We start from the raw sequence: 27,156 nt of genomic DNA, 5'->3' as shown, positions 1-27,156 counted from the left end.
TACACGTCTCGGTCACCTCTTGTTCGCATTGACGGCACTTTGAACAGTGGACGTTACTTTTCAGGTGTGTTACGACCCGTGGCTCTACCCTTCATTCGATCCCTGCGAAACCCTACATTTCAGCAGGATAATGCACGACCGCATGTCGCAGGTCCTGTACGGGCTTTCTGGATACAGAAAATGTTCGACTGCTGTCCTGGTCAGCACATTCTCCAGATCTCTCACCAACTGAAAACGTCTGGTCAATGGTGGCCGAGCAACTGGCTCGTCACAATACGCCAGTCACTACTCTTGATGAACTGTGGTATCGCGTTGAAGCTGCATGGGCAGCTGTTCCTGTACACGCCATCCAAGCTCTGTTTGACACAATGCCCAGGCGTATCAAGGCCGTTATTATGGCCAGACGTGGTTGTTCTGGGTACTGATATCTCAGGATCTATGCAACCAAATTGCGTAAAAATGTAATCAAATGTGCGTGAAATCTTAAGGGACTTAACCGCTAAGGTCATCAGTCCCTAAGCTTACACACTACTTCACCTAAATTATCCTAAGGACAAACACACACACACACACACACACACACACACACACACACACACACACACACACACACACACACACACACACGAGGGCGCGCGCCCAACAGCACCAATCAAATTACACTGGTGTGCAAACCTAAGGACGAAAGTAACTTTCGCATGTCACTGGCAAGTAACATAGCTGACACATAGAAGGAACTACTGAAGTATAATACAGAAGATAAATAAAAGACATACGCATTCGGACTGACAAAAACGACACTTTTATTTAACGACAATAATTACACTGAAGTCACCACAATTTATCATGGTCCCCTGGACATTATGAAAGGCGGCATATGTTTGTTAACAAGGTGCGTGATCACAACAGACGGCAACGCATGCTCCCATGCTGGCCACAAGGTTGGTAAATTGTTCTCTTCTATAAGATCGTTCCGTTCTTCCACCAGCGCGGTTGAAAGCTGCTGGATGGGCGTTGGTACATGTTGGCGTGATGCAATATCTCTCAACAACGCATCCCATACGTGCTGAATGGGATCTAAGTCGGAGGAATGGGTATACCAGTCTGCTCGCCGAATATCCTCTTTTTCAAAGAGCATCTCCATGTGCGCGTTTCCAAGCACTTGCGCATTGTTATTTACAAAACAGCAGTCAGTGCTGAATGCAACTCTAAATATACGCACATGGGGGATCGTTACAGTGCCACGATAACGCTGACCAGTGAATGTCCCGCTTTCTACGATTTTGAAGTCTGTACGCCCATTCATTCATTCTCTCTCTCTCTCTCTCTCTCTCTCTCTCTCTCTCTATCTCTCTATCTCTCTATCTCCCTATCTCTCTCCACACCGTAACATCCTGACCACCGAAACGATCGTTTTCGACACTGTTCGTGGGTGCATTACGTGTTCCAATCGCTCGCCGCGAGGGTACGGAATTCACACACGAACACTGTCGAACACAATCGTTTTGGCGTTCCAGTTGTTATGGCGTGAGGAGGCATAATATTGCATGAGCGTACTGACCAAATCTTTGAACACGGTACACTCACCAGTCATTGTTATTGTGAAACTGTATTCCTCCCCGTTTACGTTTTTTCAAAGTTGCATTTTGCCCCGGCGTCATTTTGAATGACAATCCGCGACTGCTTCGAACAGCGCATATGGAAGAGATATTGGAACGAGAGGATATTCGGTGACTGGAGTGGCCTACTGTTCCCTCGAGTTTCGAGCACGTGTGGGACGCGTTGGGGATAGGTATTACTACACGCTGTACTGAAAATTGCGCCCACTGAAATTAGCTCCCACCGGAATTTAAGCCCAGAAAGGGTCGAGAAAGGGTCCACTAATCCCCTTGCCCATCAGGTAGAAGAGGTGAGTTACGCATCCCAGAGGTTTCCGAGCTCGCATTTTCCAGCCATGCTATGCAGAACGCTGCGAACTGAGGCTAATGTTAAGACTGCATTAACAGCTTTCTACAAGAAACAGATACACCCCGGGTTCCCGGGTTCAATTCCCGGCGGGGTCAGGGATTTTCTCTGCCTTCTGATGACTGCGTGTTGTGTGATGTCCTTAGGTTAGTTAGGTTTAAGTAGTTCTAAGTTCTAGGGGACTGATGACCATAGATCTTAAATCCCATAGTGCTCAGAGCCATTTGCTTTTGTGAGGTGGGGGAGGGGGGGGGGGGGGCTGACAAATTAAAAGTCTGCGCCAGGTACCAAACTACCTAGCTACGCCACTGCATAAGTGTTAGTCTGAACGAGAGTAAAATACTGGATGTGTGGGTAACCAGATAGGGAATTCCCTATGTAGTCCTGTACAAGTTCGAAATTGATTACTGCAAATATCATCAAGACATTCAATAACAAAATGGTTCAAATGACTCTGAGCACTGTGGGACTTAACTTCTGAGGTCACCAGTCCCCTAGAACTTAGAACTACTTAAACCTAACTGACCTAAGGATATCACACACATTCATGCCCGAGGCAGGATTCGAACCTGCGACCATAGCGGTCGCGCGGTTCGAGACTGAAGCGCCTAGAACCGCTCGGCCACTACGGCCGGCATTCAATAACATTTAAATAGCTCACGAATCTTACCTTAACATGATTAAAGTATGTGTATGTGTCTTAGAAGCCTTATAAAGTGAATGCCAAGTTCACTCACAGAAACAAAGTTTGCATTCCAGTGATATTTATAATTTTAGTTCAGAAGATCTTCAGTCATCGTCATAACGTCATAGCGAAAACAAATTTTGTGTCGGCGTTTCACGTCGCGTCTGCTGTTATTATCGTTGAGATTTAGCTCTCGCTCGAATCTGTGGTTATTGGAGGGGGAGGAAGCAACCACGGCCTCCTTGAGGTACCATCCCAGCATTTGCATGGAATGATCTGAGAAACCATGGTAAACTAAATTTGGTATGCTCAGCCACAGAATTGAGCTCAGGTTTCTAAAAATAATCAGATTTTCATCAATCTTTATCCACGCTTTGAACAGACTAAATGGCAAAAGTAAGTTATTGTCATTTAAGCATGTTTAAAATCAGTTTATAAGCATCAGCAATATACCTATTTTCAGTTCTTATATTTATAAGTTGCTATTTACATTTTGCAAATATTTGTGTCTATATACAGCTTCTGATAAATTTAGTCAAGTTTTTGTAGGTATGAGATAGCTGATCTAACCACCCTCTTTGTGCTTTTTTTACTACCTTTTTCCAACATTTCAACCCGTTTCATGTAGACTGGTTTCTTTTTTCTGTTTACCTTCCATACTCAGCTTGTCCTCATTAATGTGCACGCTCAATTTTCTGATTCACTATTGATACACCTAATTATATAATTGATTTTAGGATTTGGTTTCGCAAGCATGTTATTGATTTTGTGGTGCCAGCCTTAAACAGCGTTGGTCGTTCGATGGCGCCATTTGTAGCAATTCCAAAGGCTGAGGTTCTCTTAATTTTTCCAACCGTCAGTCCACAAAGTGGTCATAAAAAGTCAGAAAGCCTGGGAATATCTGGTGCCTGTGAATGTAACTCGAGCCAGTCATCACACACATCTTCATGTCGTAGAAACGCCACAGTAGCACACATGCGAATTTGTTGTCGCGCGTCATTATTTTCTTTGTATTAATGACTTTTCTCCAGAGAGACTTTTTCATATGGAAATAACAACCATGCTCTTCCATTATCGGTAGTACAACTTCAATCGCAGAAATCGCTGCTGATCCGAAATCCACAGTCACGTTTGCGGGTTTCGATTCTGGAATATTTTCCACCAAATTTCGAAAAAGACGGATGTATGTCTCTTTTCGTTTGTTTGGCGGTAATGCAAAGGCAACTGGGTTGATGTTTGTCTCTCTATTTGTGCTCACAAAGTCGGCGGAAATGGTGTATATTTGCGAAAACTAATTGCTACAACACTTGAACTTACCATCCATATAGTTTTTTAGAGCCTCTCCCCCTTCTCTTCCGCTAAAAATTATTATCCTTTCTCCTAATTTGTCGTCGCTTAACAAAAAACTGCCTAACTACTGCCATCACTCATTGCTAGTAACTTTGCTTTGAGGTCAGTTTCGACTCTTTCTGCGGATGTGTCTTATTTCCCTGTGGTTTATCCAATTTATAGTATAAAGTTCTCTTCGTAGTTTGCTGCTCTGGCACTTCAGTAACAAAATCATACCCTCGATTATGTGGGCATCCCAGCTCCTCTGAATATATTTTGGAAACTGAAGTCTCTTCCTCTCCCGTCCTTTTCTTCGCCTCGTTCAAAGTCTTCCTTTCTTACAACTAAGCGTCATCCAGAGCTCCACTTCGATGCTCTAGTGAAAAAAGCACTGTCGAATTCTTGGTTTTAAGCATTCCTCGGCAGTGGTTTGGTTTCTGTCTTGAAGAGCGCCACATCACAGACCCGTCTTGTATCGTTCTCTTCACTATGTCAGAATAACCATCATAGCGGCAACACGGCTTACTGCGAATGGTATTTAACCTTCCATATCGGAATTAGTGCGACAGAAACACACAAGTCGCACGATATCAACTCTACTACAGCTAGAGCGGTACTAAGGTTGTTTGTGCAGACAGTCGGCTACTGTGGTAGAGGAAGTCTATGGGGGTGCAGTTCAGCCGTGTCTAGGGACCTGTGATACAGAGGGACCGGGTGTTGGGCGCAGATTTCACAGATTTCTAGTTACACGCAAATTTCACCGGGCGCAGTTTTCATGGATTCTTGCCGCACGCCAACATGTACCGACGACCATCCAGCTGCTGTCAACCGCGCTTGTGGATCAATGGAACGACGTACCACAAGAGCTCCTTACCAACCTCGTGGCCAGCAAGGGGGCACATCGCAGGGCATTCATTGCCGTCCGTGATCATCACACATCCTTCTAAGAAACACTTCCCATCTTTTGTAATGCTCAGAAGACAATTAGAAATCCCACTGACTTCCGTGTCATTATTGTCCATGAATAAAAGTGTCCATTCTGTCCGCCTCAGCCGGCCAGTGTGGCCGAGCGGTTGTACGCGCTTCAGTCTGGAACTGCGCGACTGCTACAGTCGCAGGTTCGAATCCTGCCTCAGGCATGGATGTGTGTGATGTCCTTAGGTTAGTTAGGTTTAAGTAGTTGTAAGTTCTAGGAGACTGATTACCTCCGATGTTAAGTCCCATAGTGCTCAGAGCCATTTGAACCATTTTTTGACCGCCTCATCGCATATCTCTTTCAGTTACCTTCTGTGCTTTACTGGAGCACTTCTTTCTGTGTATGGCGCACCTTTCATCGAGCTACGTTGCTTGGTAGTGACATCATGCGAAAATTACCTTTGTCCTTCAGTTTTGTACACCCAGGTACTAACTTGTAGAGCACCCCAGTGAATAACAACTCCAACGACATACATTACAAATTTCTGTACCAACTACACAAGCATGTGCGTGCTCCTCTTCACGGCCCATCGTCCTCCAACAGTATCATGGATAAACTACTGACAAAAATACTGAAGTGATACACTGTACATTCCTTCAGTGAGATACCAATTTCTGCAGTATGGAAGTGTCACAGATTCCTCTACACAGTATTAATGATCAATGAGTGAACATAATGGATTTGGAGGAAAAAGTCCAGAAACATCTCCCGTTAACCCATCCCAATTCAGGTATCCATAGTTTGAAGGGGAGTGATAGGATGGTTCCTTCTAGAAGTATACGGCCAATTTCCTTGCTCCCCATTCTTCTCCATATTTTGCCATTAAGAGTTGTATACAATAAGCGACTGGCACTTCCCACGAGGGTTGCCAAGAAAGTAGTGCAGAAACGTTACGTATGTATTACTTGAAGTCTCCTGGGTGAGTGCGCCTAGTTTCCGTCATTTCCGACAACTGGTGTAGCTGCAGGACAGTATTAAAATGACGGTTGAAACTCATGTGCAAAGTATACAGAGTATCTGCTGTCGACAGAATTAGTCGCTAGGCACAGAGGGGAGGTCATCAGGGCCCTATTCGACATCTTTCCGCCATTTTGCCGATCGGTTCGGTACGCATGCGCACCAAACGGTCTTGTTTTCGAGAGCCCCAACATTATTCAGTAAGAATTTCGAAAGCGATGCCGAACGGTTCTAGCGAACCGAAACGCTGTTGTCAGTTCTCCTCGCGCCAAACAATGAAACGCATCTGCCTCAGATCCGCGCATGCGCATTTCAGCGCACGAACTCGAAGTGGCTAGCAGCCAACACAGGCATGTCATTCTTCACAGTACCGAAAAGTGTGGTTAGAGTACGTAATACTGTTCAAATTTCGCTGACCACGGGCTTCCATGAATGCATTATAACAATAGAACATCGACTGTGTTCTGGAAACTGTCGTAAATGTCATATTATGTCATTTCATTCTCATTCATATCGACGTCTTGTTTTGGATTTCACGTTTCGGAATATGAGTTAGGAATGGAGTGTAGTAGCACATTGCACAAATACATCTATAGAAACACCCGAAAAAATCGTCATTTTTTCTGTTTTCCGTCATTCCTTAGTTGCTTCAAAATTCATGGAGGTACGTTCCGTCTATGCAACTAATTGCAAGGCAGTTTCTTTACTGCCATACATGTTTCACTTCCTTTATTCGTGATGATGCTCCACAAATAAAAGAAGCGAAATTCGCATGGGAATCAACGTTCTTCAAGTAGTTGCGTAGACGGAACACATCACCACGAACCCGAAAAATTGTTTAAGGGAGTGTGCAATAATAAGAAGATACATAGAATGTGATAGCAGCCCGCTCCTAGAGATCCAAATGATGAAGTAGCGTACTTCCCTATTGACACATCAACGGTTTGGTTCATAAAAACAAAATTTAAAAAATCGTCTTTTCGAGAGCGTGTGGCGAATCCAGCTACAGAAGTTCGTTGTACTTTATAACACGCATCTGATGTATCAAAATATTTCATATATGGTGGTATAGTCTGAAAATATTGTGGCGGGAACTTTTCATCCCTGTCTACTGTTGTTAAGGATTCGATCGAAGATAAATACTTGTGACAAGCTATAGTATAAAGACGATTGCTGCTAGTTTCATTGGCAGTAATTTACGTTGTGCTCTTAGATTCCTGTCTGACCACACTCTCGGAAATCGCTACGTATTCAGAAAAAAATAAAAGGTGAATTATTTGTGACAAGGAGTAATATAAATGTCACTCTCAGTTGATTCACGCACAGTAATTTCATCTTTCATTTCTTAAACAGATGGAAGTCACGAAATCGGAGATACTCTTTCTGATAAGGCGAGCTCTTACGTGTAAATTAAAACGAATATTTCAGAAAAATACTTAACTTTGACGATTAACGAAGTCTCAGAATGTGTTGCAAACACGAAGAGGCGTCCATCGTTTTTTTTTTGTTTTTTTTGTTTTTTTTTCCCATCGGTATACCAACCTACGCCTTTGTCACGGCAGTTCGTTGCTTTACCAACTTCGCAACTGCGACTCGCATGCTGTCGGTGCTTTATTTATGTAATTCCATTCGAAAGAGACGCAGGCTGACTTAGTTGCCGTATGATGCGGGCGTAAGACGTAAATGCATGAAATTTTGGAATGTTTCCTCTATCAGACTTCACACAATTCCTCTGCATTCTTACTTGAAAGTTTTAAACACGTTTCGATAATTAGTAAGTAAACCATTTGCGGCAAAGAGTACGCGAAGTCACTAGTAATTTCAGCTAACACTCATGTACCACACGTAAGCAGAGCCGATGTCTTGATATTTAATGATCTGTAAACTCTTAATGGCATAAAAATAACAGGTATTTTGAGAGAATACTGACCGAAAACTTTTTTTGATGTTATAATCATTCACAGTAACAACCTAACCTAACCAACTATATTTCTAACAAAGGAAAATAGTCTATTATCAACTCACTTTACAACTGGACATGACCTGTGGTGATTCTTTAGTAACACAAACAGATTCCAAAGCTAAAACCGCTCAATATGTTTAAAATAACAAATTAGATATGTAAATAAACCACAGCTAACCGAACGACAGGGCCATACCGAAATCCAAAACCTCTCGGTCCAGTTGTCGAAAAATCGGCGGGAGAACGGTATGGTAACACGTCTCGGAAGCTCACTCAATAGGAAATTCGGACAAAGAACTGAAAATGACGTCACTACCGAGACTAACCTACTGCATCGATCGGTATGAACGATATAGAAATGGGCCCCAGAAGGCGGTTCGGCGTAGCTCCACGATTTGCAGCGGTTGGGGAGACCATGCTCGGCTGCCACACCTGACATGTTGCAACGAACTGAAGTCATTCGCGAGGACAGACGCATTACGACTCGGCAGTTGGCGCTGCATCTGGAGGTGATTCACACAGTGAAGCACTGGCTCCGCCACCAGGACAAGGATTGGTACTGACATGGCATACACGCCCCTGTTTCGCGCTGCAGGAAGCCCATAAAACCGGATGGATATTACGTGGAAAATAGGATGTGTATATAAAACACCATTCTCTCGTGCGTGTGTGTGTGTGTGTGTGTGTGTGTGTGTGTGTGTGTGTGTGTATGTGTGTGTGTGTGTGTGTGTGTGTGTGTGTGTGTGTGTGTCTGTGTGTGTGCGCGCGCGCTATTTTCATTATATTCAATAAAGAATTGTTGAAGAAAAAATGTAGTATATGAAGATCAGAGCTGTAAAAGATGGTAAGGGACGACGTGATGATTCTGTGAAATTCCGTTGTAAAATTTCGATAAAATCTCCTAAATAAGTTATTTTAACCACATCCATTGTGATCTTTTATTCAGACAAGTCACTGTTTTCAAATGTGTCTAGAGTAACGACATTCTTTTAAAATCGAAAAATTCTATACAAAATTTTATTTTTAAGAAGATGTGAATGGGTATTATGCGGACAAACGAGAATTTTGACTGCCCAAGGGGAGAGGAGCGGTGCGGTGCGGAGAAATAAGACCCGCCCCCATCTTGTAGGGCTGCCATCCTACGTCCGCGTTCAGTGCTTCCACGAAAGCAGCACTGACATAACGATCACAGAACTCGCTCCGATTCATTTTGCTCTGGTGAGAGTCGCATTAGTATCCCTTTATGCACCAGGATTAGTCTTTACTCATTTAGAAATTAGAAAAAAACATGCAATCTACAGCACAAGGCAAACTGGTGTACACAAAGCATTTGGTAGTGGCTACAGTGCAGCTGTTTTCTGCGGTTGGCAGTGTTGGTTCAGTTCCAACACCTACCAGTATATTACGCAACCATAGTTCAAAACACTATTAACTTAAAACTGTCACGATAGGGTGTCCACACAATACTTAACATTATTTACTTGCAAACATAGTGCACTTAATATGGGTTGACGAAACATTACAAATTTTGAAGGTCCGAGTTCTTTCAGTTTATGATACTAAGATTTTTGCAGTAATAACGCATAACCTTAATACGTGATTCGGAATAATGTAGAAACTAATTTTATTTTCGCCTTATTACAACATGTACACAATGTTTAAGACGTCCCTTATCATTTCTGTCATTAGACTGTCATGCAAATTCATGTAAGCAATGGTAACGGACACAACACTGTTTACTTTCTTGGATAATTATTTACGTATTCCTGATTAGTAACAAGTTCTGAAGCACATTTGCGTTCAGGAACATATTCGTGATTTATATCTGAGTATTAATTATCCATATTACCCGCGGGTTTGTCCAAATCGTCCTTGAAAAGCATTTTCCTGGCACCAACACTGCTCACGTTACTACATGTTTTTGTCACTTTTATATGCCCACATCCTGATAAAGTTACGATTGTGACAATCTGAAATTACAGACAGAGATGCCGTTTCTCGGTTTATCGTAGGACTATCAACTAATATGAATAAAGTAAATCACGTACCACGTTTTACTAGCAGTAACTCTGTTCCTTAACACTGTTTACAGCCTCGGTCTTCAGTGTTTGAATACCATAAAGAGAAAGTGATAGCCGACAGTTATCATTCTGAAGGAACAAGATTCAATTCCCCATTCGGTCATTCTTCCGTCGTTTCGGACGGAGGACGAATACTTCGATCAGGACATGGCCTATTTTCTTCACTGTCCCAACTTGTACTTTGGTTCTAATGACGTTGTCGACAGAATGTTAAACGTTATTTTTTATTCATCATTCTACAAACCACCTTCGTGAAAACAAAATCCTTGAATATGAACACATGTAAAAAAATTTTATAGAATTATTATAGTTGTAACGTTACTACAGGGATCACAGAGCTGATGTGAACAAATATTAGGCAACATGAACTGGTTTTTATTTTATTTTTTTAGGACCGCCAAAACATGTAATTTATTGGGTCAACCCCAAAACACAAACCGGCCCTTCACTATGAGAAGAAATGTAGGCAGACCACACAAACGAGGAAGCGAATCATGAAATTTGAAGAGCCATGGGTGTTTAATGCTGCGTGAATGGATGGATTGGTGAATAGGATGAGCTAGTGCAATGAGATTAACATGAATTAAATGAATGCTAAATAACTGAACGCCAATAAGATCACGAGTTTCTTGTTCCCCAGTAGCCTCAAAACTCCCAGTTCACTGCGTCACATTGAACTAATTAGTCTTTATCGTTGACTGCACCCATGTTTCAGAAACGGGCGCATACGTGCTAGTATCTCATTTGGGGGGCGGAGTATCAATTTACTCTGAAGCAATAACGGCGAGCTCGGCAACTGGAAACGGAATCGACGAACCACAGCTATTGGAGAGGTTGCAAACTGTTGCCAGCAGTGATTAAACTCCAGTTTACCAATCTGAGTTACCTCTGGAGATATTAACTACACCGCAAACCGCCAAACTAAAGAACAGTTCTCGTTCATTTGATTTTTTTTCTTTTTTTAATAATTAATCAGCACATTTACAAACGGCGAAGTTTGTTTTTAACAACAAAATAAACTTTTTTGTGAGTCGTGGAAGATCAGTTTGGATTCCGAAGAAATCTGAGTCTACTTGAGGCAATAAGAAAATAAAAACTTTTAAATTTGCCGATGACAGTGTAATTCTCTAAGAAACAGCATAACACTGGTCAACCAACAAGGGCATACTGTCTATGGCCGCACCTCGTCACTTTACCATAGGAAGTCAGTGTACCATCACGCAGTTGTTTTTTTTATGATAGATTGGAAAATCGGATTGTACAATTGGCGAGATGAATTATGACTGTCAGATATAACGCACTACGTGCCTAATATCTTCCAGTTTTCCAATACAGAAACCGCTACAGAAGAAATAAAAAAGCTATCCTCATTCCCAAAACAGATCCAAGTGAATAGTTTCGCTAACTAACTGTGTAACGCAAATTTTTACTGATCAAGATTAGTGTGCTCTTGCAACTAGTGCCCCAACAAATCATGGTGTAGGATTTTTTGAAGTGTACATATTTTTCATTCTACGTATTGCATGTACAAATATCAAGCAAAATACTGTCCATATAGAATCATTTCACTGATAAGAGGACAAAGAAGAGTATAGTCAAAAGTAAAATACAAGCTTAAACTATAGAAGTTAATATCTGATTGCTCAATCCACTTGTCGCAGCTGTGGATAATTTTTGCAGGTCCATCGTGTCACCCAGAGAGGGTCGTTTTTGGCACTCTTGCGCTACGCAGATATTCTGGGGCTCCATTCCAGTCACATGAAGGTGTAAGCAGTTTACCCCATTTAAGAAGTAAAGCCTCTCCTCTGCCGAAGTTTGCACGCGTTATTTCGGGCGTTTCCCATATTTTACGCGGCAAGTCACAGCCGATAAGTTTATTAGACATGTTAATATGACCGTTAATAGTTGCTGGCACTCAATTGGTCTGAACATCTGCCCACTCACTTTCACAAACGGCATATTATTATTATTATTATTATTATTATTATTTCTTTCCTTTCTCAGACGTTAGACGTTATGTCTGGTTCAAAAAGGAAAGTGACGCGGACCTTGATCAAGCGTGACTTCCTTTTAACTGTACGGTATATGTTACATCGCATTTAGAAACTTTCGGGTAATTGAACATGTAGTATTATTATTATTATTATTATTATTATTATTACACACAGCCTGTGAAAGAGTATCTCGAAAACGGCGAAGCTGGTCGAATGCTGACGTGCTACTATCATGAGCATCTACGGAGAGAGGTAGAACGACAGTGAAACTACCACTAAGGCGGTAAATGGTTGGATCTCCAAGATTTTTCACAAACGTGGGGTTCGGAGGCCTGTCTGCTCTGTAATGAAGGATACACAGTGATCCGTGGCATCTCTGCCAAAAGAGGACAGTACTGGTGCATGCACAAGTGTTTCGGGGCACACCGTTCATTGTACATTGATTAATATGGAGCACCGCAGCAGACCACCACTGTGTGTTCACATGTTGACCCAACGACATCGTCGATTACGACTGCAATGGGCATGGGACCATCGGGATTCGACCGTCGGCTCCTCCGGTCAATCACATTTTTGTTACATTAGTTCACTGGTCGACTCCACAAACGTCATCATCGAGGTGAACGGCGACTCGAAACGTGCAGCGCCTCACGGACGCAGATTGGTGGGAGCAGCAGTAAACTATGGGAGGCATTCTCGTGGGCTTGCGTGAGACCTCTGGTAGTAATCGAAGACAAGCTGACAGCTGCGAACCTTCATGCCAGATGCCTTCCCCGACGGCGATGTTATCTTTCAGCAGTATAATTGTCGGTGTCTCTGAGCCAGAACAGCCGGCCGCGGTGGCGGAGCGGTTCTAGGCGCTTCAGTCCGGAGCCGCGCGACTGCTACGGTCGCAGGTTCGAATCCTGCCTCGGGCAGTGAGTGTGTGATGTCCTTAGGTTAGTTAGGTTTAAGTAGTTCTAAGTTCTAGGGGACTGATGACCTCATATGTTAAGTCCCATAGTGCTCAGAGCCATTTGAACCATTCGGAGCCAGAACCGTGCTACAGTGGTTTGAGCAGCATTATAGTGAAGTCACATTGATGTCTTGGCGACCGATAGCGACCCAGATGGGTTCCGTAGGATTTACATGTGGTTGCCATCACCGCTTACGCAAATCAGCGACCCGGTATTTACGCGAATTACATGATCTGTGGGTAGACATCTAATGTCACATACCTCCACAAATCGATCAACAAACTGTCAGATCCCTGTTACGCAGAATCAGTTATGTATTTCGTTACAAAGGCGGGCAAACAAACTATTAAGCAGGTGATCGTAATATATCGACTTATCAGTGTAGACTCTGAACCGAAGTCTGTTGCTAAAGCACAATATTCAAAATTTCTGAATGTGTGCACTGATGAGAAATAGAATTGGAAGAAACACACTGACGATCTGCTGAAACGCTCAGGTTCAGCTACTTATACCTATTGGGGTTAGGGCAAATTTTGGTGATAAACGTATCCGTAAATTGGCCCACTACGCCTATTTTCATTCACTGCCTTTATATAGCATCACATTTTGGGGTAATTCATCATTAAGAGAGAAAGTATTCACCGCACAAAAGCGCATGATCAGAATAATAGCTGGAGCCCACCCATGATCACCTTGCAGACATTTATTTAAGGTTTTAGAGATATTCACAGTACCTTCGCAATACATGTATTGACTTACGAAACTTGTTGTTAATAATCCATATCAATTTAAAAACAATAGCAAAGTGCATAGCTACAACACTAGAAGAAAGGATGATATTCACTACTTTGGGTTAAAACTGACTTTGGCACAGAAAGGGGTGAATTATGCTGCCAGAAAAGTCTTTGGCCATTTACCAAAAAGTACTGAAAGTGTGACCAGCATTTAAAAATAAATCACAAGAACTTCTGAATCACAACTTCTACTCAATAGATGAATTTCTAGATGTGAAGTAGCAATTGTAATATAATAATGTGTTAAACTGACACGTTCCACATCATTAAGAAATTTGTTCATGATACATGGAACAAGTGTTAATGTAATGTAAGGGCGTCAAACGTGTACTCCAGCGTCTCCCTAAGCGGAAGCGTGATTTTGAACGAAACGGCTGAAGTCTACCATTTCAACAGACCCATCATATCAGGACTACTTTACTAATGTGGCTTCCAGAAAACTGAAAATTTAGCAGACCACTGCACTAACTGCTTTATCCTGGGAATGCTGGTAGAAAAATTATGTACCAGGGTGAAAACAGCCAATCAAATTTATCAGCTTATTAATAATTCTCGCAATCCATCCGTGATTACCGGCATTTGATTCGTCAGCTCCCTTATGTTCAGAATCAGTACTTGGATTTCAAATTACTCAGATACACTAAGGGGAAAAGAAAACGACGCACCACGAAGGAATTATTCGAATGGGATGGAAATATGTAGATGTGATGTACATGTACAAACAACCACACACACACACTTCCAGTTGCAGAAAAATTGAATTATTTATTCAAGAGAAAGAGGATAAACCGAATAAGTCAACAATGTGTTCGTCCATTTCTGGCCCTTATGCAAACAATTATTTGGCTTAGCATTGACTGATAGAACTTGTGGATGTCGTCCTGAGGGATATCACATCCAAATGGCGCGTTCGATCATCAAAATCCTGAACTGGTTGGAGGGCGCTGCCCATAATGCTCCAGACGTCCTCACTTGGGGAAAGGTCTGGGCGACCTTCGTGGCCATGGTAGGTTTTGGTAAGCACGTACCGTGTGCTGGCGGGCATCATATTGAAATGAAATCCCTGGGCAGCTTGCCATTAATGGCAATAAAACGAGGTGCGGAATATCGTCGAAGTAGGTCTGTGCGGTATCGGTAGCGCGCATGACAACAGAAGGGGTTCTCCTACGGAAACAAATGGAACCCAACCGTTACTCCTGGTTGCCGGGCCGTACGGTGAACGACAGTCAGGTTGGTATCCTACCGCTGTCTGGGGCGTGACCAGATACACTATGTGATCAAAAGTATCTGGACACCTGGCTAAAAATGACTTACAAGTTCGTGGCGCCCTACATTGGTAATACTGGAATTCAATATGGTGTTGGCCCACCCTTAGCCTAGATGACAGCTTCCACTCTCGCAGGCATACGTTCAATCAGGTGCTGGAAGGTTTCTTGGGTAATGGCAGCCTATTCCTCACGGAGTGCTGCACTGAGGAGTGGTATCGATGTCGGTCGGTGAGGCCTGGCACGAAGTCGGCATTCCAAAACATAACAGATGTGCTCTATAGGATTCAGGTCAGGAATCTGTGCAGGACAGTCCATTACAGGGATGTCATTATCGTGTAACCATTCTGCCACAGGCCACGCATTATGAACAGGTGCTCGATCGTATTGAAAGATGGAATCGCCATCCCCGAATTTGCGACGCAAAAAGGTACTATGATAGTGCCACGCAAAACAACAAGGGGTGCAACATGAAAAACACGACCACACCTGAACACTACCGCCTTCGAAATTTTCTCTTGGCACTACACACGCTGGCTGATGTTCACCGGGCATTCGCCATACCCACAACCTGCCATCGGACCGCCGTCATAGTACTTGCAGTGGATCCTGATGCAGTTTGGAATTCCTATGTGATGGTCTGTATAGATGTCTGCCTATTACACATTACGACCCTCTTCAACTATCGGCGGTCTCTGTCAGTCAACAGACGAAGTCGGCCTGTGCGCTATTCTGCTGCACGTGTCCCTTCACGTTTCCACTTCACTATGACATCGGAAACAGTGGACTTAGGCATTTGGAAACTTCGCGTACAGACGTATGACACAAGTGACTCCCAATCACCGGACCACGTTCGAAATCCCCTGGAGCGCCCCATTCTGCTCTTCAAAAATGGCTCTGAGCACTATGGGACTTAACATCTGAGGTCATCAGTCCCCCTAGAACTTAGAACTAATTAAACCTAACTAACCTAAGGACATCACACACATCCATGCCTGATGCAGGATTCGAACCTGCGAGCATAGCGGTCGTGTGGTGCCAGACTGTAGCGCCTAGAACCGCTCGGCCACTCCGGCCGGCTCCATTCTGCTCTCTCAAGATGTCTAATGACTACTGAGGTCGCTGACACGGAGACCTGGCAATAGGTGGCACCACAATGCACCTAATATGAAAAACTTAGGCCTATGTTTTGGAGGGTGTCCGGATACTTTTGATCACATAGTGTACGTCTTCGGCCTGGAATCTCTTTAGCTGGAGTAGAATTGTCTTCAGTGGTGAGTACCGCTTCGAACTGAGCCCCGATGACCAACGATGCCATGCTGACTGTAATGGTTGCACCAGTTCAGAATATTTATGTATTTTTTTTTGTCTGCATCAAACTGTTATCTGGATCTGAAATGTCAGTAAGCCATGCGCTGCTATGAGGACTAAACTCAGACCTGTGGTTCCCAACCTTGGGGGTAATTATCCCCTGCGGGGTAAAATGAGATTTTCCAGGGGGTAGAAAAGGAAGGGTTCGATTACGGTTCAGTCACAAATTGCAGAGTTGCGCCTCCCCGCGCCGCACATAGTGGCACCAGTACGAGCGCATGCGCGGCCGCAGCTGGGGCGCGCCTACATTGCCACATTTCGTGTACTGTACAGTCCTTTAAAAAAGAAGTAAAGGCTGTCGTCAGTGGGTAACACCTGTGTTAAGAAGTAGGACAATTTAAGGTGAAAATATTATTTTCAGTGAACTGCTTGCTAGCAATATTTTATCGAACGTCGTTCGAGGACTGTGAACATTTGTTGTGTATGAATCAGGGCCAAAGCACGTTAGAAGTATACTATGAGGAAGTTCGTAAATAAGTAAGACGTGCCGATTATGTTGCAACAATCGCGGATGAAACCACAGATGTCTCTTGCAAATCTCAGTTGGTTATTGTTTGCGATAAGTTGTTGCAGAAAATCCCGTTGAATGGTTTTGGAACTTTGTTGAACCAGAAAGTCCGAATGTTCAAACTGTATCAGAGAATATTTTGAAAGAAACTGAACCCTTACCTGGCGATGACCGAGCAAAACTAATAGCTCAGTATTACGACGGTGCAAATGTTACGAGTGGCAAGTCAAATGGAGTACAGATATTAATTAAAGACATATTACCCAAATGCAGACTACATCCATTCTTATGCGCACCAGTTCAACCTTATCAAACCTACGGTAGCCTCTGTTAATCGACAAGCCCGCATCTTTTTTTTTGTGTGTATGTTTCAGGTATTTCGTCTTTCTTTTCAAATTCGCCACAGAAGTCAAAAGTATTGCTTAGCATTATTCAGGAAAGCTTGCCCCCTTGTGTATGTCACGAGATGTAATTACCATTCGCGAGCTGTAAAGGATGTTTATGAAAACAGGGAAGACCTTATTAGTGTCATGGACGCCACTGAAACAAGTGAGAGCATAGAACTATCCCCTACTATTGAGGAAGCCGGTTCACACAACCGAAAACTGCAAGATAATGAATTCATTTTCTGGATATCATTTTTCTGTAAGAGAATGTCTCATGTGGACTACTTTTTAATCAGTTTCAAAAGGAGATAAATGAACCGAATAAAGCACAAGACATTCTGAACAATGAAACGGCAATTCAAAACATCAGAGACTGACTCCCTCATTAACGAGCTTATTTTTGAAAATGACGAAACAGTATCTGCCAAGAAAGCACGGATTGTTGAAGATAATAAACACAGAGATACTTTGGAAGTGTGCAGTGCCATCCTTCCTGAAATGAAATTACGTTTTCAGTTCACTGGACGCCTCACTGTAGCCAACTTATTTGACGTGAACAGTGTGGCAAATACAAGCACAAGACAAATTTTTGATACAAACACCTTGAAATTACAGACAGATTTATATTACTGGAGATAATAAAGTTCAAAGGAGAGCTTCAAGTCTTCTTGAGAGCAGTTTCTGGCGCAGTTCCGGTTTTTCGCTGATGAGCTTTGTGATGCTTTCGAAGATTCTGTAAAAGTTTTGGAACTGCTAATGACGATGCCTATCTTGACATCAGAAGCTGAGCGGAGCTTTTCAATTCTCAAGAGAATTAAAACGTTTGTACGTAGCAATGTGAAAGACAGTGTGTTTGAGGTGCTATACTGTGAAAAGTCATTCGTGTGTACAACTGAAAATTTCAATACGAGAATGATATATTTACTTCCAACAAGAAGGAGCGACAAATGGATTTCCAATGCCGTTCCTACTAATTATTTTGTATGAGGTTACCTTCCCAAAGTCATAGAGTTGCTGCATTTGGTGATTACAATACTTTCAGTTTTAAGTTGGTGATTTGATTAAATTTGCTTCCCAAAACCCAGATTACAAGTTCTCATTTATGAGCGCACTATTATTTCTGGTACTATTGGCACTCATGTTATATTGGACACTATTCTATCAGTCGGCCGCATACACAAACAAACAAGGACTTAGGCCGGTCGATGGGCGAACAGCAGACTGGGAGCGGGTGAGTGGTGGAGGGAGGGGGGGAGGCAGCAGGGGTTGTTAACAAGCTCCACCGCCCTCTCAATAGGCCGGCAACCTACGTGCGTGAATTGTGCGCCTGGGAAGGCAGAACTGACATAACTATCATATGGATCGCTGATCCCATCTGGTGTTGTAAAAGTCGTATTCGAAACCCGCGACAGACCAATATTGATCTCGACCAAGCAGAGCACAAACGAAGTGGGGTACAAAAAGCTTTCGGTGACGGCTATAATGCAGTTTTTTTTGCTGAAGCTGTCAGTGTCGCAAACAATGTAGTTAAGGCCCATCCCAAACCGGCATCTGATGCAACCGTACATCAAAACAACCCCTACTTAAGACTGTCATGTAGAAGTGTCCGCACATACATTACGGGCAGTGAAGAATTGCACAGTCGATTATGTGCACGCACGCGCGCATATTTGTGTGTCCGAGAAAGATTATCGTAGTTGCTGTTACGTTTTATTCCCCACGCATACATGAGAAAAAGATAGCTAAAACGACCTTCCCTCCCTCCTCCCCCACCATGAATAATGGATTAATTGTACAACTGCAATATCTCGCAGAGTGAGTTGGTTGGTTGGTTGGTTGATTTGAGGCAAAGGACCAAACACCGAGGCCATTGGTCGCATCGGACTAGTGAGGGATGGGGAAGGAAGTCGGTCGCGCCCTTTCAAAGGAACCATCCCGGCATCTGCCTGAAGCGACTTAGGGAAATCACGGAAAACCTGAATCAGGTTGGCCGGACGCCGGTCTGAACCGTCGCAAAGAGAGTCTGGCAATGTGTTTGCCTTTTCTGGCAATTAGAGGTTCCTTTAAGAAACTTGTTTTGTTGTAAGGTTCTATAGGGCCTGTGGAGGTCATCGGTCCCTAAACACAGTTTAATACCTACTGTGCTTCAGTTGCGTAATGTGCTGGACAACCGTCATGCTGAAACCATATACGTTGTCGAACATCCAGGGCAACATCCTGCAGTAGTACCGGTAAGATCCTGTTCCAAAAACGTTCGATATTTGCGTTCATTTAACGTGCCGTCGATAAAACACGGACCAATCAGTTTGTTCCCCAGGATGCCCCATCATACCTTAATCGACCAAGGACGTTGATGATCAGCTTGCCGTAACCTGATGTACACAGTCCAATCTAGCCTCGAATCGAACCCGGGACCCCGTGATCCAGAAATAGCAACGCTAGCCACTAAACAAGTGGTATGTATGATACGTATGACGATACAGTGCTGTGACAATACTACCTACAGACATGCCTGAATCGCGATGTAATTGCCGGGCGCTTATCCATGGGTTGTGGTGCACTGCCGCTAGTACAGCTATTTCATTAGCGTCTCCTGATGCTTCGTTTCCTTTTGCAGGTCTGTGCGCAGCCATCAGACATTACGGCGTTTACAACGGTCTAAGAGAACGAACAACAGCGAGCTTTCTCTGAAAAACGTTCGGCATATAAGGCAACGGAAGCCTCCTCATTTCTCCTACATTCTCCGTAAGTCAGGATCATTTCAATTTTTTCTTCTATGGTTGAAACATTCGTCTACTTGCACATCTGTTCTCCAAATGATAGGTAGGTGTGCAGTCAAATAAACACTGCGTAAGTTCTATAATGTTTAGAGCCGCTATCTATTCTACGTCTGCGCGATACGTGAGCTCCGGTGGCAGTGTATTGCTGTTATATGATACGTCGTAGTTCGCTACACGGTCACGGCAGCGGGTCGAGTAAGTCACCTGTTCGATATGTCGGAAGAACACAACGTTGCAAACGGGGTAAGCAATTAGAAGTTATGAAATGTTGGCCCGCCCTACCCTCGTAACATGGAGGTAGCTCCCACGTGCCACTGGATATTCAAGGACTTATTCCTCTGATTGCAGCCCGATCTGTGGCGAAATGAAGAAAATGCTTCTGACAAAAACTTACGTAGATTTTGCAGTAGAATCTTAATCTGCAATAAAAGACGTGGGTTCCCCTCTGCCCTCTGAAACTTCAAAGTTGTCCCCGGCCACTCGCGCACGAGGTGGGATGGCGGGTCGACTGTGATACACGTTGCACACGTGCGTGAGGCTGGTTTTTTTTTTTTTTTTTTTTTTTTTCTTCTTACAGTATTATCTCAATTGCATCGGTTGGGAGTGTCAGTGTATTTTGAACAACTGAATGTGTTTCTGGCTCCATGCATACTTATTATTCAGCACCAATGGTACTATATACTTCTGGGAACTATATCTGATGTCAGATAAAGAAGTTCCTTGTATTTTCTTCGTAGTGGTTTTTCCATGCAAGTGAAGGTACAAGTCGAGTATATGAGCGCAGTTTTATTGATTTTAAGTTGAACAGTAAATTTAATTTCATTCCCTTGCCCCAGATCCTACACGTAGAATTAATCACTGTTAACCGATGCTCAAGTTCGTGCTGTGTCACTTAAAAAGATAAGGTCACCACTTGAATAAACAGTCACTTACACTATTTAAATTTAGGTCGACCATTCTTGCTGTTTTGCATCAGCTAGAATTATTTGGAGATTTCTTGCGTCTGGAACTATCTGAGCTATATCACCTGAAAACCTCAGTGAGCATCCTCTCCGAATTTACTTTGACTTTTTTACAGCATTCTTTGCACTCAGTTATTACATGACGTGTGTGGGGGTTTATTGGATTTGGAGACTACCGCACGATTCGTCTAACGCCTTTAACAATTCTAGGTATACTGTATTGATTGTCTTTACTATCACTGTTTTTTCTTTGCATAGTTTTTTCATTATTCTCTGCCTCGACAGTGATTTTTTTTTTTTTTTAATTCCCCTTCGGTTGTGCTAGTTGACAGTGTCTGAAGCTTTACTGATTTCTACGAAAGCAAAATAAATCTCTCTCTTGATTCTAAAGCTTTCTTGAGTTGCACTGAAATATTTAATATGGCCTCTTTGCCTTCTCGGAAGACGAATTGGTCTTCAGTTAAATGGTTCAAATGGCTCTGAGCACTATGGGTTCAAATGGCTCTGAGCACTATGGGACTTAACATCTTAGGTCATCAGTCCCCTAGAACTTCGAACTACTTAAACCTAACTAACCTAAAGACATTACACACATCCATGCCCGAGGCAGAATTCGAACCTGCGACCGCTGAGGTTGCGCGGTTCCAGACTGAAGCGCCTAGAACCGCTTGGCCACTCCGGCCGGCGGTCTTCAGTTAAATTACCTTCAATATTGTTCTTGATGTGTTTGTGTATATTATTATTATTATTATTATTATTATTATTATTTCTTTACTTTCTCAGACGTTAAGTCTGGTTAAAAATGGAAAGTGACGCGGACCTTGATCAAGCGTCACTTCGTTTTAACTGTACGGTATATGTTATATTGCATATAGGAACTTTCGGGTAACTGAACATACATCAATAATTACGGATTTCTGTAGTTGTATATATAAGTTTGGATGTAGCTGTATTGCATTGATGTACTGGTGGATATTGTGTGGTATGACTCCTGTAGTTTATAGTATAATTGGTATAATGTCAACTTTATCCTGATGCCACATGTCCTTGACTTCCTCAGCCAGTTGGATGTATTTTTCAATTTTTTCTCCTGTTTTCTTTTGTATATTTGTTGTATTGGGTATGTTATTGGTGAGTATGATGTCAGGTTTGTTATGTGGTGTTGTTTTATCTGTTATAATGGCTCTGTTCCAGTATAATTTGTATTCATCATTCTCCAGTACATTTTGTGGTGCATACCTGTATGTGGGAACGTGTTGTTTTATTAGTTTATATTGTATGGCAAGTTGTTGGTGAATTATTTTTGCTACATTGTCATGTCTTCTGGGGTATTCTGTATTTGCTAATATTGTAAATCCGCTTGTGATGTGATCTACTGTTTCTATTTGCTGTTTGCAAAGTCTGCATTTATCTGTTGTGGTATTGGGATCTTTAATAATATGCTTGCTGTAATATCTGGTGTTTATTGTTTGATCCTGTATTGCAATCATGAATCCTTCCGTCTCCCTGTATATGTTGCCTTTTCTTAGGCATGTGTTGGATGCGTCTTGATCGAAGTGTGGCTGTGTTAGATGATACGGGTGCTTGCCATGTAGTGTTTTCTTTTTCCAATTTACTTTCTTTGTATCTGTTGATGTTATGTGATCTAAAGGGTTGTAGAAGTGGTTATGAAATTGCAGTGGTGTAGCCGATGTATTTGTATGAGTGATTGCTTTGTGTATTTTGCTAGTTTCTGCTCGTTCTAGAAAGAATTTTCTTAAATTGTCTACCTGTCCATAATGTAGGTTTTTTTATGTCGATGAATCGCCTTCCTCCTTCCTTTCTGCTTAATGTGAATCTTTCTATTATTATTATTATTATTATTATTATTATTATTATTATTATTATTATTATTATTATTAATTTTTTCTAAGCCTTGATTAGAATGCTTCAACTCCTATAGCCTCCACATGTAAGTGATTTGTTCTTCTTTGTAGCAATTATAACGGTAATGTTTATGAAAATTCTTCTGTGATTATGATCAGTTCTTTTAATACAACACTACTATCAGATGCTTAGTTTCTGGGTCTAATACAGCATTTAACATGGGACGCTATAAATACCATTAAGTTTTTTCCAATTATTTAATGCTTTTGCAGTTCATAATTTTAGGACCCATTCTGACTGCAACAACTTCTGTTTCTTTTAATTGTTCCAGCTAAAACTCAAACTTAATATTTTTTCCATCCTCTAGTAATGTAGCCTCATTTTTCTCCAAGAATTCTTATATCCTTGGAGCGTTCAGAGAGGTTCGCGTTTGCTTTTTCCGAATGTGTCCATACCTATTTGTGTGCCTTTTCTAGGTTTCCTCATGTATAGCTTTCATTAATTGCCTAACGTAAGGCTTCGAGCTATTCTACGGCTTCTTGTGATTGTCTGATAACAATGGTTCTTTGTCTATTGTATTCTGCTTCACATTTATATTTTCTTCTCTGTTCTGTTAATATTATGTGGTTAATGGTCACTGGGCTTTCGTTTCCTTGATTCAGTTTTTTTATCAACCAACTGTGTACTTTGCCGCAGTTGTTAAAGTCTGATTTAGATTTTCCCATCTGTTGTTTGTTGTATCACCTACCATTGTCTTTTCATTATTTCGCTGCATTTCTTACATAGCCAGTATAAAACCCTCAATTTCAAGGAACAACTGCCTCGTGGGCAACCAACGATTAGATGCTTACGTGTACGCTTTTTCTCGGCCGATTTCTTTAGAGTAACTTTCAACGATTTTACTATCCCTGCGTTCGTATTCCGCTTCTCAGTAGGGACAGTGTGTGTTTCTTCTTGGTTGAGATGCAGTAATGTTCCATTTTCTGCCGGACACACCACACGGTGCCACGACGACACTATATTTCCAGAAGAAAAAAATCTATCAAATGAAGTATTCAATTTTTATTTTACTTGTTGATGTACACATGATATATGTCACCCATGTAACTCTGGAGTGTGATTGATCTTATCGATGACTTCAGGTTGCAGTAGCGGCTATCAGTATCGCTTGACATGATTACACGAAATTAGTAATTAAATACCTGCGTAGCTACAGTATTATTGACTTTGACCGTACTCTTTGCACTTAGGTATGTCTCAAGATCGTGCAGACAAACCAGTTTTTTCCTTCACTGGAATGTGAGTCATGAAGGTTTTTCCACAGTGTGCTGGAATGCGCTAGTCCCGCAGGCACGAAATAAAGCACCACGCAGCTACTAAATGTGTTAATTTTCATACTATTTTCGAAGCATTATAGTACGATTTTTTAAACCAACTATTGATTTTTGGTTGTACAAGAGGTGTATCTACGCCAAATCAGATGATTTAGACATCGACAACTCTCAAAGAGATTATATGGGTCCTAGACAAATAGCAAATGATTATCCTAGAACATGCATCAAAGAATATAAAAAGAACCGACAATGTTAGCCAATCGCAAAATTGTGAAGACAGACAATCATTACATGAGCACATGTGGACAACGGATTACGTCCAAGTATCTTGCTGACCATCACTTACCTTTATGATGCACTTGTACAAACGCAAATGAATTGTTTCCTATGAAAATTGAGTTATAATGCACCGAAATCGGTCTGCTAAGTAAACATAGTTAGTAGCTACATAATAAAAGAAACTGTTTTATGCTATGTGTTCTGTGTCGCGGCCGGACACTGCCGCTAAAAACGTAGCGTGTGGAAACTAAAGTCGATGCAAATTGGATGCCTGAAAATGCCGCAGAGAGATAACATTTCGGCCGCAAGTAACTTGAGCTTAAATCAGTGCTGATAGACAAAGCCAGATTCGTCAGCCAGAACATTATGACTACCTACCTAACAGCCGGTATGTCCACCTTAGACATGGATAACAACGGCGACGCGTCCTAGTGTGAAAGCAATGAGGCCTTGGTACGTCGCTGGATGGAGTTATCACTACGTCTGCACACACGAGTCACCTAATACTCGTAAATTCCGGGAAGAGGACGATAAGCTCTGACGTCACGTTCAATCACCTCCCGGATGTGTTTGATCGGGTTCACTTCTGGCGAGTTGGGAACCAGCACATCAATTGGAACTTGCCACTGTGTTCCTCTAATTACTCCATCACATTCCTGGCGCTGTGATATGGCGCATTATCATGTTGAAAAAGCCACCGCCGCCGGAAAACATGATCGTAATGAAGGGGTGTACGTCGTCTGCAACCAGTATACGGCACTCCTTGGCAGTCATGGTGCCTTGCACGAGCTCCATTGGACCAATAGATGCCCACGTGAGTGTTCCTTAGAGCATAATGGAGCCGCCGCCAATTCATCTCCATCCCGCAGGACAGTTGTCAAGGATCTGTTCCCCTGGAAGACGACGGATTCGTGCGCTCCCATATACATGATGATGAAGATATCGGCATTCATCAGACCATGAGCCGGCCGTGGTGGCCGAGCGGTTCTAGGCGCTTCAGTCCGGAACCGCGCTACTGCTACAGTCGCAGGTTCGAATCCTGCCTCGGGCATGGATGTGTGTGATGTCCTTAGGCTAGTTAGGTTTAAGTAGTTCTAAGTTCTAGGGGACTGATGACCTCAGATGTTAAGTCCCATAGTGCTCAGAGCCATTTGAACCATCAGACCATGCAACGCTCTGCCACGGCGCCAACGTCCAGTGCCGATGGTCACGGGCCCATTTCAGTCGCAGCTGCCGATGTCGTGGTGCTAACATTGGCACATGTATGGGTCGTCGACTGTATGCGTATGTCTGACTAGCAGTCATTCCTCGCCAGGGTACGCTGCCATCGCATGGACGGGTTTATATTGACAGTAGGTCGAGGGTTATAATATTCTGACTGATCAGTGTATAAAGTCTCGGCAGGCCGGACTACGCCGAGCGAGAACCATGTATTTGTATAATGTGGCATACTCGAAAGGACAGAGAAAACACACACACACACACACACACACACACACACACACACACACACACACGCGCGCGCGCGCGCGCGCGCAGAGAGAGAGAGAGAGAGAGAGAGAGAGAGAGAGAGAGAGTCGCCACCACGCAACGGGAGACGACAAAAATCAGCAGTTATCGAAAGTGAATATCAATTACGAACGAGTGATCAAGTAGAATTACCTCTGTTTGTCCAGGGAGACAGCAGGACACCAAGCAGAATTGTCATTTGCTAATTTAATCTCATCTGATTGCTTAGTAACACTATCCTTATAGCTGGAATTGCTCGCCACAATGTCAGGGTTTTATTCCTAGGATGAATGGTACCAAGGCAATGTTCTGCAATAGCGGAATTCCTCGGCTGTTGCAAGTGTGTGTGATGTTAACGCATAAGCGCAAAACAACAGCAATGAGGTTCTGGCGAGCACTTCCAGCTATTAGGATAGTGTTTTAAGGAAGCAGTAGAGATTAAATTACGAAGTGACCTCATGAGCAGGGCCCGAGGTTTTTGCTTAAATTCTGCTTGGAATCCGGCTCTCTTCCTGGTCAAACAGCAAAGGTGCAGCCGAGTTAATGCTATTTGCAGTTAATATTCACTATCGATTATTTCTGACATTGGCCATACTCGGGTTTGTGGTGGCACCTAGTCATTTCGGTGTGTCCGTGCGCTTTTTATCTTTCTGCATATGCCGCATTATGTTTTCGGTCGGCGAAAGATATCCAACGCTATTCAGACAAGTTCCGGTAAGGTCACGATGACCACCGCCTTCGACTTCTGGGGCCTTTTCGTCGAGTTCCTCGGGCGCGAAACAACTATCAATGCGCAGCGCTATGAAGACACTTTGCAGAAACTGCGACAGACCTTGAAGGCTGTTGGACGGAAGCATTTTTTGTATCACAACAGTGCCCGTCCCCACCCTGCCCATCGCATGACGGTTACGCTTCAGCGATTTGTTTGGGAAATACTTCAACATCCTCCTTACAGCCCTGATCCTTCGTCGTGTGATTCTCCCATCTTGCGCCACCTGAAGAAAGACACGTGTCGATGTCGGTTTCAATGAGACGAAGAAGTGCAAGAGCAGGTGCAGTTGTGGATTCGTCAGCAGACTACCACATTCTACGAAACAGGAATTTATCGCCTATCGCCTTGTCTCCCAGTCAGACAAATGTCTTATACAAGTACTGTTAGGACGATTCTTCACCGCAAAAAAACCAACAACAAAAAA

General features: G+C 42.8%; 1 protein-coding gene across 3 annotated transcripts in view; it reads right to left on the bottom strand.

Moving 5' to 3' along the window:
• Window positions 1–27,156, bottom strand: part of LOC124554816 (syntaxin-binding protein 5) — a 981,379-nt gene that overhangs the window by 532,302 nt on the left and 421,921 nt on the right. The gene's annotated exons all lie outside the window — the stretch shown is intronic.

The sequence above is a fragment of the Schistocerca americana genome, chromosome X, assembly GCF_021461395.2.
Source record: "Schistocerca americana isolate TAMUIC-IGC-003095 chromosome X, iqSchAmer2.1, whole genome shotgun sequence".
NCBI lineage: Eukaryota > Metazoa > Arthropoda > Insecta > Orthoptera > Acrididae > Schistocerca > Schistocerca americana.
Note: the sequence above shows the minus strand (reverse complement) of the source record. Positions and strands in the feature narration are given on the sequence as shown.